Source organism: Corvus cornix, chromosome Z (genome assembly GCF_000738735.6).
Source record: "Corvus cornix cornix isolate S_Up_H32 chromosome Z, ASM73873v5, whole genome shotgun sequence".
NCBI classification, from domain to species: domain Eukaryota; kingdom Metazoa; phylum Chordata; class Aves; order Passeriformes; family Corvidae; genus Corvus; species Corvus cornix.
Window position 1 is genome coordinate 8,739,980 of NC_046357.1, and position 11,478 is coordinate 8,751,457.

At 44.9% G+C, this 11,478-nt stretch overlaps 1 long non-coding RNA gene across 1 annotated transcript in view; it reads right to left on the reverse strand.

Annotated features, from left to right (window-relative positions):
* LOC109144037 overlaps positions 1-10,895 on the reverse strand; it is a 58,824-nt gene extending 47,929 nt beyond the window's left edge. Inside the window, exons 1-2 of the long non-coding RNA XR_002044514.3 lie at positions 10,758-10,895; positions 455-537 (exon numbers count right to left, since the gene is read on the reverse strand). This is a non-coding gene — a long non-coding RNA (uncharacterized LOC109144037). The remainder of the gene's footprint in view (positions 1-454; positions 538-10,757) is intronic.
* Between the last annotated feature and the right edge of the window lie 583 nt (positions 10,896-11,478).

Here is an 11,478-nt window from a genome sequence, read left to right on the forward strand (position 1 = left end):
CCAATATCACTAATGTCACTTCTATTAGCTGCATTAGACAGATGTTCAAAAGCTCCCTCTCGCTCGCTCGCTAAATCTGATCCCCCTGTAATACTTTCACTGGTATTAAATCCACATGCACCCACTCTTATTCCCTCCCCCCGACACCCCTCCTGTCCCCACCCCCGCCATCCCTTTTACTTTCCTGAGTGGACCCTGGCTCCGTTTGATCGTCTTTTCCAGGGCAAAACGAGATCTTCTGGCGAACAGACAATGGGATTGCCCTCCCTCCCCATATGGTTGTCTCCCACTGAACCCTGTTTCCTCCACAACCCAAAAAAAAAAAAAAAAAGTAACAAAAGCAAGCAAACACACAGAAAGTCCTGCCAAACTATTACTGCCTGGGATGTCACTATTGCTGGCTACTCAGAGGTTTTGATTCCACGTTCGTAAAAGACAGAATTGTGAGACTTACCTCTTCGATGCAGGATTGCAATTACTGCTGGGATGCTCTAGATCTCCCTATATAAGTTTATAGATGGATAAACACACACGCATCTGTGTAGAAAGATCAGATACATACATTCAGCAGGTGCATCTTCCCAGTTTGTTTATCCGGACCAACATGTCTTTCCTCTAACTCTTCTTTTAAAAAAGGCTAGGGAACATCCAGCCAAACGGGCTTTTAACTTCTTATTCTTGTTCTGGATTAGTGTTCCTTGACACTTTTTCCTGCTTCAGTTCTACAGTTCTTCCTTACTTTTTGCAGTCCTTTTTCGTTGTACTCGCCTTTCCCTCTTACAGGGTCACAATCCCCTTTGTAACTGTGTGTTTTATTCCACACACCCCCCCCCCTCCAGCTGTCCTTTTGTTGTTTTCTCCGACTAGCCCGCAGAAATGAAACACATATGCAACTCTGTCTCCTTGCATTTTCAGATGTTTCTCTCACTATTGTCTGCTACAGCTCATTGAAAGTGCAAAGTGAAAACAGATGTATAAAAGATAAAAAATATACACATACGCACACCAAGTCCATGGAATAGAGAATAAATCTGGTATATCCCAGCAGAAAGAAAGAAAAATAGAGAGATAGAGAGAGAGGGAAAGAAACGAGAAGAAAGAAAGAGAGAACGAGAGAACGAGAGAAAGAGAACGAGAGGAAGAGAGAAAGAAAGAAAGAAAGAGAAAGAAAAAGAAAGAAAGAAAGAAAATATGCACCTCAGGCTCTTAATTAGCAGAACAGGGCATTTTCATGAGATTTGATCATTTCCCTCTGCCCGGACAAGAAGAAATCAATGGGGCAGGAATCTATAAATCAGTCAGCATGTCAGGACAAATCAAAATAATGCTTCTATTATTTCAATCAATAACCCATTTTTATACCTAACATCTGATCTACACAGTGTGTTTGTGTTGGAAATTTGCAGATCCGCTTTGCACAAAAACAAACTATTAACATCCGTGTCAATCATATTTGTAACTGTTTGAAATGGCCGGAGATTTCAGCGCGGGGCTGACTGAAAAATTCCGGGAGAAACAGAAATGCGCGGGGGGCGGATCGCGATGAAAACACTCCCAAAAGTTTGTCGCTTCTTTATTGTTTGTCCTCCTCCCTTTCCCCCCAACTCCTGCCTCAGCCCTGAGCTTTGCGAGCGGCTGAGCCGAGAGGGCCAGGTGGGGAGGAGGAGAGGTGGGTGGGGAAGCGGGGAGGGCAGGCAGGACCCCACCGTGTTCCTGTCCCGCGGTGCCCCAGAGCCTACAGGGGTCCGGCTGTGCAGAGTCGGGTCTGCGGGCGCGCCCCGCAGGTGCAGTCGCCAGCAATCCCCAGGCCAGCAAAAGCCCCGGGCAGCTCGCGCAGGCGGGAGGCTCTTGGCTGCCGGAGGGAAGAGCAGCCTCATGCTCGCCGGCCCGCTCCCTTCGGGCCAGGTCTGCTCAGCGACTCCTCCACTACCTGTCTGGAAACCCCTCCAGCCCCAGACAGGAATGGGAAAGGTGCCAGATGGGTTTCCTCTACATCTTGCTGTACAGTGCTTCGTCTTGCTTGTTTGCAAATCCACCAAATAATTCATGCCAAACAACCATTTAGAAACCATTTTCTTTGTTTCTTTGAAACCCTACTGTACAGCTCCATCTGCCTGATATAAATGAATAATCCTTCTTGATACCATTCCTAATCCATTTCTTTACAGTCGAATTGGAAAGGGGGGTGGAGGTGGGATTAATCATCTTTAAAAATGGAAACCCCCAAACAGCCACAGATCCGGCATATTTATTGCTTCAAATTAAACAGATGTCCCCTCACCCAACCCCCTCCTTTGTGGCTGGATTTAGGACAAACAGGGGCATTTCTCAGAACCAAAATCCTATGCAAAATTCTTTGGAGTTCAGAGCCTGGATTGTTTTTTTCAAGGGCTAAGTAACATCAGGCATTACGCATATGTCTCAATCAATCCTTCATTAGACAAGAGAAGGAAGACGAAGAAGAAGAGCAAGGAGGAGATTTTGGCCCTGTCGAAGGGGGCTAGTCCCGCACTGCCCTGGGTGCCCATCCCTGCAGCCCTTCACTTCCCTCCCCTGCCCGGTCCCTCCCGGTTTGTTCCATGTCGCCGCGTTACAGTGGGCACGGGGCGATCATCTGTAATTCACTGTTTGTTTGGGAGGGAGAGAAGAGTAGAGAGCGAGGGGGAGAGCGAGTTGCAACTGGAAAGGTTGCAGATTATGTTGGTTTGTGTTGGTTTGTTTTTTGGGGTTTTTTTTTGGGTTTTTTTGCCCCAGGAATGATAAACAGGGTGGGGAGGGTTTGATAGATTCTGTTTTCCCTTCTTTTTCTTCCTTTTCATTTATTCTTTCTCAAAGTGCTAATATTTTTTCACTATAAGGATGACTTGTGTGCGCCCCTGACAAGGCATCTCGGAACAAAGAACATTTGCACCTCTTCTCTTGGACAATCAGCGCGTGCTAACACCAGGCACCGTTGCTCTGTCCCTACCCCAACGCCCCTCGGGTTTTGTTTTGTTTTCCTTGTCTTCTAATTTCTTCTTCTTCTTCTTCTTCTTTTTTTTTTAAATATAAATTTCCTAATCGAATTTCTTCATTCCCTCCTTGTTATTTTCATAGATGTTCTATTTCTCGTCTTCCCTCTCATTTCCAGATCAAACGAAGCTTGCCTATCCTCCCCGGGTGGCGGGACCGGGGGATTGGGATATTACTAGAAAGCCGTATTCCCACAGTCAAAAAGGAAGAGAAAGGGAAAAGTCTCAGGATTTAACGCAAAACGCTGAGGAAATCGGTGGACATCGGCGGGCAGCCCCGGCCGGCGCACGGCGACCTCGGCCCCCGCGCGCGGCCGCTGCTGCGGGGGGCTCCGCTGCCCGCCGGCCACTGTTCGCACTCGCCACCAGCCCCGCCGCACTCGGGGCCACCCCGCACCCGGCTCGGGCGGGGCTGGCGGGGCGGGAATGGCGAGCACTCCCTGCGCGTGTAGCCGTGGGCTTCCTCCTCTGTGCCCGTGCCCACCGCCCGCGCATTTGGGCAGTGCAGATTTAGGTCCTCTCCTTAACACAGCAACAAAGGGGGAGAGAGAAGATCGACAGCAGATGCTTAGTTTTTTGAATCTCAGAGATGGTACAAGTACATTCTCGGCCGAAAAAATATCAGCTATAATTAATGGATGAATTTGTCGCCGTTGTTACTGTTATTGTTGTTGTTGTTGTTATCGGACAGGCTGTCCGGTTCCGAGACGAGACCTAAACATTTTTTTCAGTTTCATAATTTCAAACCGAGTTAAGTGCTGGATCATCAGTTTTTCCCTTTGTCTGCCCCAGTTGTAAATAATGGCTTTGAGATTAGCTAATTATGGCGCATTTATCACTGATAGAGAGGAAATAAATCAAAGCCGGGTTCGAATTTTCAAACTCACTAGTAGAGAGATGCATAGCAACTCTATCTGCAGCAGATAGGTGCTGTTTAAATTACTGAGGCTATAGAGTAAACCACATCCACGTCACTTTAAAAAATGAAGATTTTATTTATACATACCAGTTGTGCCATTAAGTGGAGGTTTGGGGTAATTTTTTCAGTCTGGTTTTGTAAAAAAGTGCTGCAGTCTGAAGCCAGCAACGTTGACATGTCGTATTAACAAACTTCTTGTAATAAAAGCAGAATATAGAGGAGACAAACAGAAAGATGTGAGAGAGAGAGAGAAGGAGAGAGAGATGCAGATAAAAGTCCTGTCAAAAAGACCGCTTATTATTTTTCCTGTTACTAGATTACACAGAACTCTGTATTATATATGTATATTATATATACATTTACAGAAACTAACATTCATGTCAGTTACTGTATTTTTAAGAATTTCACTAGCCTTCACATCCTCCTGTCCTCCCCACAGCACAGCGCTTTTTGTAGTCATTCAGAATTTTGAAACATTTATCCTCAGGGGTGGGAGTTAGATAAGTATATGCCAGAAAGCAACAAGCCAGCTTCTAGGGGAAGAAACCATGTAGCTCTTCAGAAAAAGTAAGAGTCTGCAGAAGAAAATTCGGAGCACCAGCCAGAACACCTACAAGCCCCCCACAGACACAGGCGGACACACACACACGCGTACGCACTCCACCCCAAAAAGCACCTCTCCACCAAGAAACAGGCAGAGCCCGCCCCCGCCGGCCCGCAACCCTCCATCCTCTTGCCCTCCGTCCCCGCGCCCCTCGCTTCGCCTCGCCCGCCCCGGGCCGTACCTCCGCCGGGCTCCGCGGCCGCTGTCCGCGGCGGCAGCCGGACTCTCCGGCCCCAGGGCTGCCCGAAACGCGGGGCCGTGGGAGCCTCCACAGCCCGGCCACCGCTGCCACGCGCAGGTGGCCAAAGCTCCGAGTGCCGAACCCACCGGATGACACCGCCTCCCCCCTGCCTTTTAGACAAGAACCTTGTAATTAATTTCAAGTTATTCCGCGTACCGTATCATTAAAAACAGTCTGGGGAACGGCTTCAGACCCCGGGAGCGGGGGATGGGGAAGGGGAGGGCGATTTGCATACAGCTTTGTCTTTACCGCGGATTGCGCTGGCGCGGGTTATACCGCTAATTGCACCAAACTACCGAGCACATCGGCCTCCACCGCGCTCCTGAGCCCGGCTTCCCCACGCAGCTCCGGGCCGGCGGCCCCCGCCGCGGAGCCCCCCGAGGTCAGACCGTGCCGCGGCGGCCGCGCTGCCCTGCGGGGGGAGCGCCGTGGCTGGGCGGGCTCGGGCAGCGGCGGAGCAGCAGCGCGGCCCCGCGGCGGCCGAGGGCAGAGCCCGCGGCCAGGCCCGGCTCGGCCCGGCCCATCCCGTCCCGTGGGGTCCTGCTGCCACCTGGTGGGCCGCCACCGAGCGCAGCCGAGCGCCACCGCACCGCGGCCGCGCAGGCTGAGCGCCCCTCCGGCTCCTCACGGGCGGCACGCCGGCGGGTGATGGGCGCTTCTGCTGCCGCCCCCAGCCCGGCCCTAAACTGGAAAGTGATCGGGCGGTGGCAGGGCTCTTGAAGTCACGCTGGCTCTTTAGAGAAGGCCCTTCCAGGAGGCCCCGCGCGGTGAACAAAAGAGAGGGACCGAGGGATAACGCGACAGCCTCTATTTTAGGAGGTGTAGTGAGCACTATTTTCTTCTGCCTCCCTTTCGGTGACCAGACTTGCCACATCATGCTTACTACCAAGTGGAGCCTTTATCCAAGGCTGCATTTTCTCCTTCATGGTTTTGGAGGAACGTGCAGCATCTCGTTATGAAATACAACTGTGATGAAGGGCAGAGATCAGGAGAGGGACAAGAGCACAGGAAGCATCACACCTACTGCCTCAGCACCCATATAGTTCTCTCTTGAGTAATCTGGTGTGTGATGATTGCAGAGTAAAAGTACTAAAAAGACATACATTTTCAGTAGAATAGTCCTTTCTTAAGAAATTTTGCTTAAGTCTTGTGGTGAATGAGTTGAGATTATCTTCAGCCTTGCTAGTATCAAGAATGAGCAAAATACATTTTTACTTTTAAGGAAACAATCCTCTGCATACCTTCAGTATTTGTACTAGTCTGAGATTAGAAAATTCTGCTTCTTATATCCTTCCCTGAGCTGGCCCTTTCAGAAAAAACAGTTGTTGACTGTAGCTAGGCCAGCGGTATATCTGCACACAAGATCATCACACTCTTGTGTCAAATGAGTGCCAGGATAGAATTCCTCAGCAATTAACAATCCAGAACCTGAACACAAGCCCATTTTATGATCCATTTAAGCTAATAAGGAGTCACTGGTCATTTCTAGCAGGGCCTAAGATGGATATCCGGTAAATCACTGTGTTTAAACTACAGCTCACCTGCCAGACACGTTGCTGCGCAACTGTGCAGATCCTGAAGGAAACCAGTTCTCAGTGGGTCCCAGATCACAACTGGTTTCCTAAGGACACTTGCAGCACAAGCTTGGGATTGTCTTGCCTAATTGTTAGTTTGATATAGTTAGTTATCATTAGCTTGGTATAATCCACTATGAGAAGGTTTTTCTCTATGGCAGATCAAAAAGCCACAATTCTTACTTCCATTACTGTGTAAGCGAATGACACAACCAGTTCTAACTGATGGTATTAGAAGTACTCACTAGCTACAAATCCATATGTATCCAGTGGACTTTAAGTCTAGCCCGTGCCTTCCTCTGCTAGGTGGATATATTTGTGTCCTTTCATTAACTCTTTGTTAAAATCTTAGATGTGGGATCCATACATGAATAGAGACAGAGCATGCTCATAACATTTACATTTATTTCCAGATACTATTAGAAATTCACGGGTCGTGGGTACTTATGGATCAAATATTCTCACATTAAAGTACTGCAAAATTTGTGATTGACATGTGTAAATTGCACATAGAGCCATGCTGCCTGTCAATAGGTTACCAAGATGAATGCAAATGACATTCTGTGCTTCAAAGACTGATAGCTCTTGTATCCATTCTGTTACATCCCTTATCATCCCATTTAAATAAAGAATTTTATTGACCCCTAGAAATACCACACAGATTCTTTCCACAAGCAAGACAAGGATCCCAGCTTACCAAACAATGAGGTGAATGTTTTCTTCATTATTATTGCAGAAGTCTAAGAAATCTTTCATGTGTTCCTTGATTCTTAGAATGTATCACTGCAGGAATCACTCCTAATCACATTTAAATTGGAGTCATTTATTAGACTCATTGAGGACTAGGAACTGGGAAGTCAATGGCACTAGGGCAATTGCCCCTGCTCAGAATGTGGCTGTATGAACTAGAAACATCTGTAACAAAATTAATTAGCTACAGAAATTTCACTTGTTATTTCCCAGCAATCAAATGAAATGTAAAACAGACCCCCTTTTTTTTCTTTCCATCACTATTTCTTCTTTTCCTTCTATTTAAACTGCTGGAAAATAATTAAACTAAGAAACTATTTGTATGATCATTTCATCAGTTCCCTAGGAGAAAAAGAAAAAAAAAAATCATACATATGTGCATATCACACATATATGCACATATACATATATGTGTCTATATAAAACTTGTGTGTAAATGTATAAAAGTGATATAGTATATTAATCCATTTAGGCTATGGGTAAGACATTAATTAAAGTGACCAGATTATTAACTGGTATTAGATATTATAATAGAGACACAATTAATGATATTTACAGTAAAAGCTATTGGTGCCACATCTACCACAACTACAATAGAAACAACAAACATTTTTTTCCATGCTTCGTGTTATATATCTTTGGCTTATTTGTTAGTTCACAAATTAAATATTAATAAAATATCTAAAAAAACATCTCTCACATGTATGCTAGCATATCAGTAATAACCATTAATATGTCTCTTTGTTTTCACATATGTTGTGATCTGAAATACCCTACAAATTCAGCAGCGGGCGGGCTGGTGTTTTATATGCAATTACAGCAGAAATCAATTCGACCAAAACACCTGCTTAATTCAAGTGCAAGTTTGTGCCTTACCTACTCTCTTTATGCTTTGATTGCCCCATATCACTGACATTTCCACTCTGCAACATTTGTCTTTTAGCCACTAATTTTTATCAAGATGTCTTAAAAATCCACTAAGGCAGTAGTATTTTCAGCATTACCTCTATGTCCCCAAGGTTTAGTTATACCTTCTGCTCTGTGGCAGAAAAAGCTATTACATCATTTACTTTTATCCATGCTCTTTTTTTTATCCTGGGAAAGAGGTTTGTGGGAAGATCCTCACAGGGGTTCCTATCCCCTTTCACTTGCCGCCTCATTGGTTCTGCTCCTGAGACAATTCCCTGGGCAAGATTTAGAGGAGACCATGAAGAGGCAGCCTTTCCACAGGTGGGAGCAGGAGCTAAGTGCAGCAGGCTAAGCAGTGCTGAACAGGGAAGAAGTGACAAGAGCGCTCTCATAATGGAGAGACTGAGAAGGATGTGGTTTCATAAAAATCAAGAGTGCTTGGGATCAGGCCAGTTAGAAAGAAGCAGTGTTCATGCAAGCCCAGAGCATCTGCTCTCCATGAAATATGCAAAGATGAGGAGAAAAGAAAAAGACTTCCTATAACAAGAAGCAAAACTATCCTGCATAAAATATCAAACCTCAGCTTAATACATGCCAATGTCTACATTTATATCCATGAACAGTACTATGGAGTTTACATTATAAAGTTTTTGAGGCAAGTACTTGTGGGTGTTTGCGCAGCCTTGGAGCCTGGCTGGGGACTGTAGGAGGTGACACAACAGATGCCTATCTTCAGGATTCAGGACACGAGACATAATATCCCACAAGGCTGTGAAAATCTTAGGCCTTATGCATAGCATCACAACTACATGAATAATACCTTCCTTGAGAATCACTTGATCACCTGTAATTGATTCTCATAATTGAAATATGAAGTTCTTGTATATTTATGGACTTTTTTGTGCTTCCTCTTTTTGACAGTGTTGAGGCAGATCTTGGCATTTCTTGCAGTTCGAAGTCTAGAGTCAATAAGTAAGGAGAACCCTGAAGTGTGGAGTTTGCTCAGGTAGGGTATTTCTAGAGATACAATAATTACATTATAAAACCTCTACTTCTAGCTTTCTTATGGAGTTTAGACAGGCCAAAACAAAATCTGTGCGTTGTCCATATGAATAAATAACAAAACAAAGCAAAGCAAAACAAAACAAAACAAAACAAAATCAGAAGATTACAGTCTTCTTAAAAAGTCTAAATATTCCTGCTTTATTACTGTATGCTGTAGTGGGTTGAACCATTCAAACCATGACAATGCCCAGTGGCATACTTCTCAACCAGCAGGATAAGTGAGGCACAGGTAGAATAAAATGAGAAAAACACCAGTAAGTTTAACAGTTTGTTGTCTAGATGTTTCTATGCAGCAGAGACTCAATGATGTACCTCTAAACTTGTATATAAATTAAACCCTAAATAGCTGCACATGCATGTGATGGACATTACTGCTGTGTAAAAGGAGGAGTAGCTGTGCAAAGAAAGATGCCCATGGTATGTCCACTGACTGTAGCTCATTCAGTGTTAACACTGAATTACCTGTGAGGTAAGGCTTGTTTTGTTTTATGCATATATGAGCAGGATCTTGTGAAACCCAAGAGAAAATTCAATAACTGCAAATTTGTCTCTAGGGAGGAAGACAGGAGAGAGCTGCCAGCATCACTGCTGAGTGAGTAAGTAATGTCTGTGTTTTGGTCCCAATTACAGACAGACCAGTAGCTAAAATTGCACGGGCCACTCTGACTGTCCTAGTGTTTGCCCACAGGAGGTTTTTCATCTTGTTCTGCATTTCACAGCACTCCAACATTTGCAGAGAGCTGCTTTAAGGCCAGGTAAGTCCTTCCCTCACAAGAAGTACATAAAAACGGCAGGCATAGTGAAACTCCCACGAAGTGTAAAAAACTATGCCTAAATACAGTTTTGTATTCATCAGCCTTATATGTGGGGTAACCGTTAAGAGTGCCTGTTAAAGCTGTTTAGTGCAGAGTGGCCATGGTGTAAAATAAACCTCACAATTTCTTCTTAGTAACTATGCCAACTAATACAAATTGATTCCGTATGTTGTATTTCCTAGCAACCATTTTCCTGGAAGGAAAAGAGCTGTTCCTTTGGGTCAAGTCACCAAATGTGCATTTCAAGGTAAATTATAATCGAATCATTGAAGAAAGTAACTGAAAGGGCTGCAACATGTTTATATCTGAGTGTAAAACTTTCCAGTACTCTTGTACAGTATCAATTCAAGTCAAAGTCTATGCAGGACATAAAAAAGCACCAACACAAGAAGGCAGCCCTCTGGAATCACAGTCCCCAAACACAGTTTGGACTATGGAGAACACTGAGACCAAGCAACATCTTTAGCAGCAACATGTTAAAATATTCAAAGACTGTGAAGTACCATATATATCCCAGATAAAAGGTTTTTATGAATACAAACAGAAGATTATTGTAAAAATTTGACCACAGGATCAAGCCAAGTTTAGCTGTGAGTGGTAAATAGTTAATAAGCTCTGTTTGGAAGTGATGTGCCTTGGGCAACCTCCAGAATATCTGGAAGAACAGACAACCCTGACACCATTTCCACCATTAATAGAAATGTAAACAGTTATAGTGCTTTCTTTCTGCTTTCCTAGACGTCTGCATTCTAATTCAGCCTAAGAACCAACTCAGTCTCCCTCATGTCTTAAGACTTCATATAGACAGCATCAACATTATCTTCTCCAGACAAACAGCCACCATTAAAACATAATTGAATTCTAGTTACCTTCTTTTAAGAATCTGTCTCACCAATGAGAATCCTGAGGACATTTTCTTTAACATTTATTTTCTCCCTTTTGAAGTACTAAAGGGATTTTCTCACTCAAAGTGGTGTTCTGAGAAATTGCAGAATAAATAACGTGTGGGTTAGTGTTTTAGCTTGTGACCATCCCAGAGTTGAGTGCTGAAGCCTTTGAGCCAGACATAAAACGCCCCTGACATCAGCACTTCACTTTGATCCTCCACCCATCCGCTTGGCATGTGTGAGGCTCATTACAAGGCACCTAGTGTTCCTGGCTTTGGCATGAGACCAAGCTGGTCTGTATTGACAAGGCTGACAGACTTCAGGACATGTAAAGAAACAGAGAGAGTGAGAATTAGCCTCCTAAACCTGAGGATCAGGATCACTTTCCCTTGTGACTTTCCCAAGGTTAAAAAGGAGCCAGATGAGGAAACAGGCAACTGAGCCCTGGCAGCACGGCCCTGGTCAGCTGAGGGGAGACTAGGGAAACAAGCAGCCTGCAGGGATTGTGGGGAGAAAATTAAACCTATGCCTCTACTGAAGGCAGAGTACATGAGAACCTGGAATTAAGTCAGGGAGAGTGCCAGGGTCTGGCTGGAAGCAAAACCATGTTTTTCTTTTGCTTGATGCATGGTGACAGTCTGAAAGTCCCCATCCTGTATATCAAATCTCTGGTTGTACCGTCCAATCCCTCCATCTTTGATCC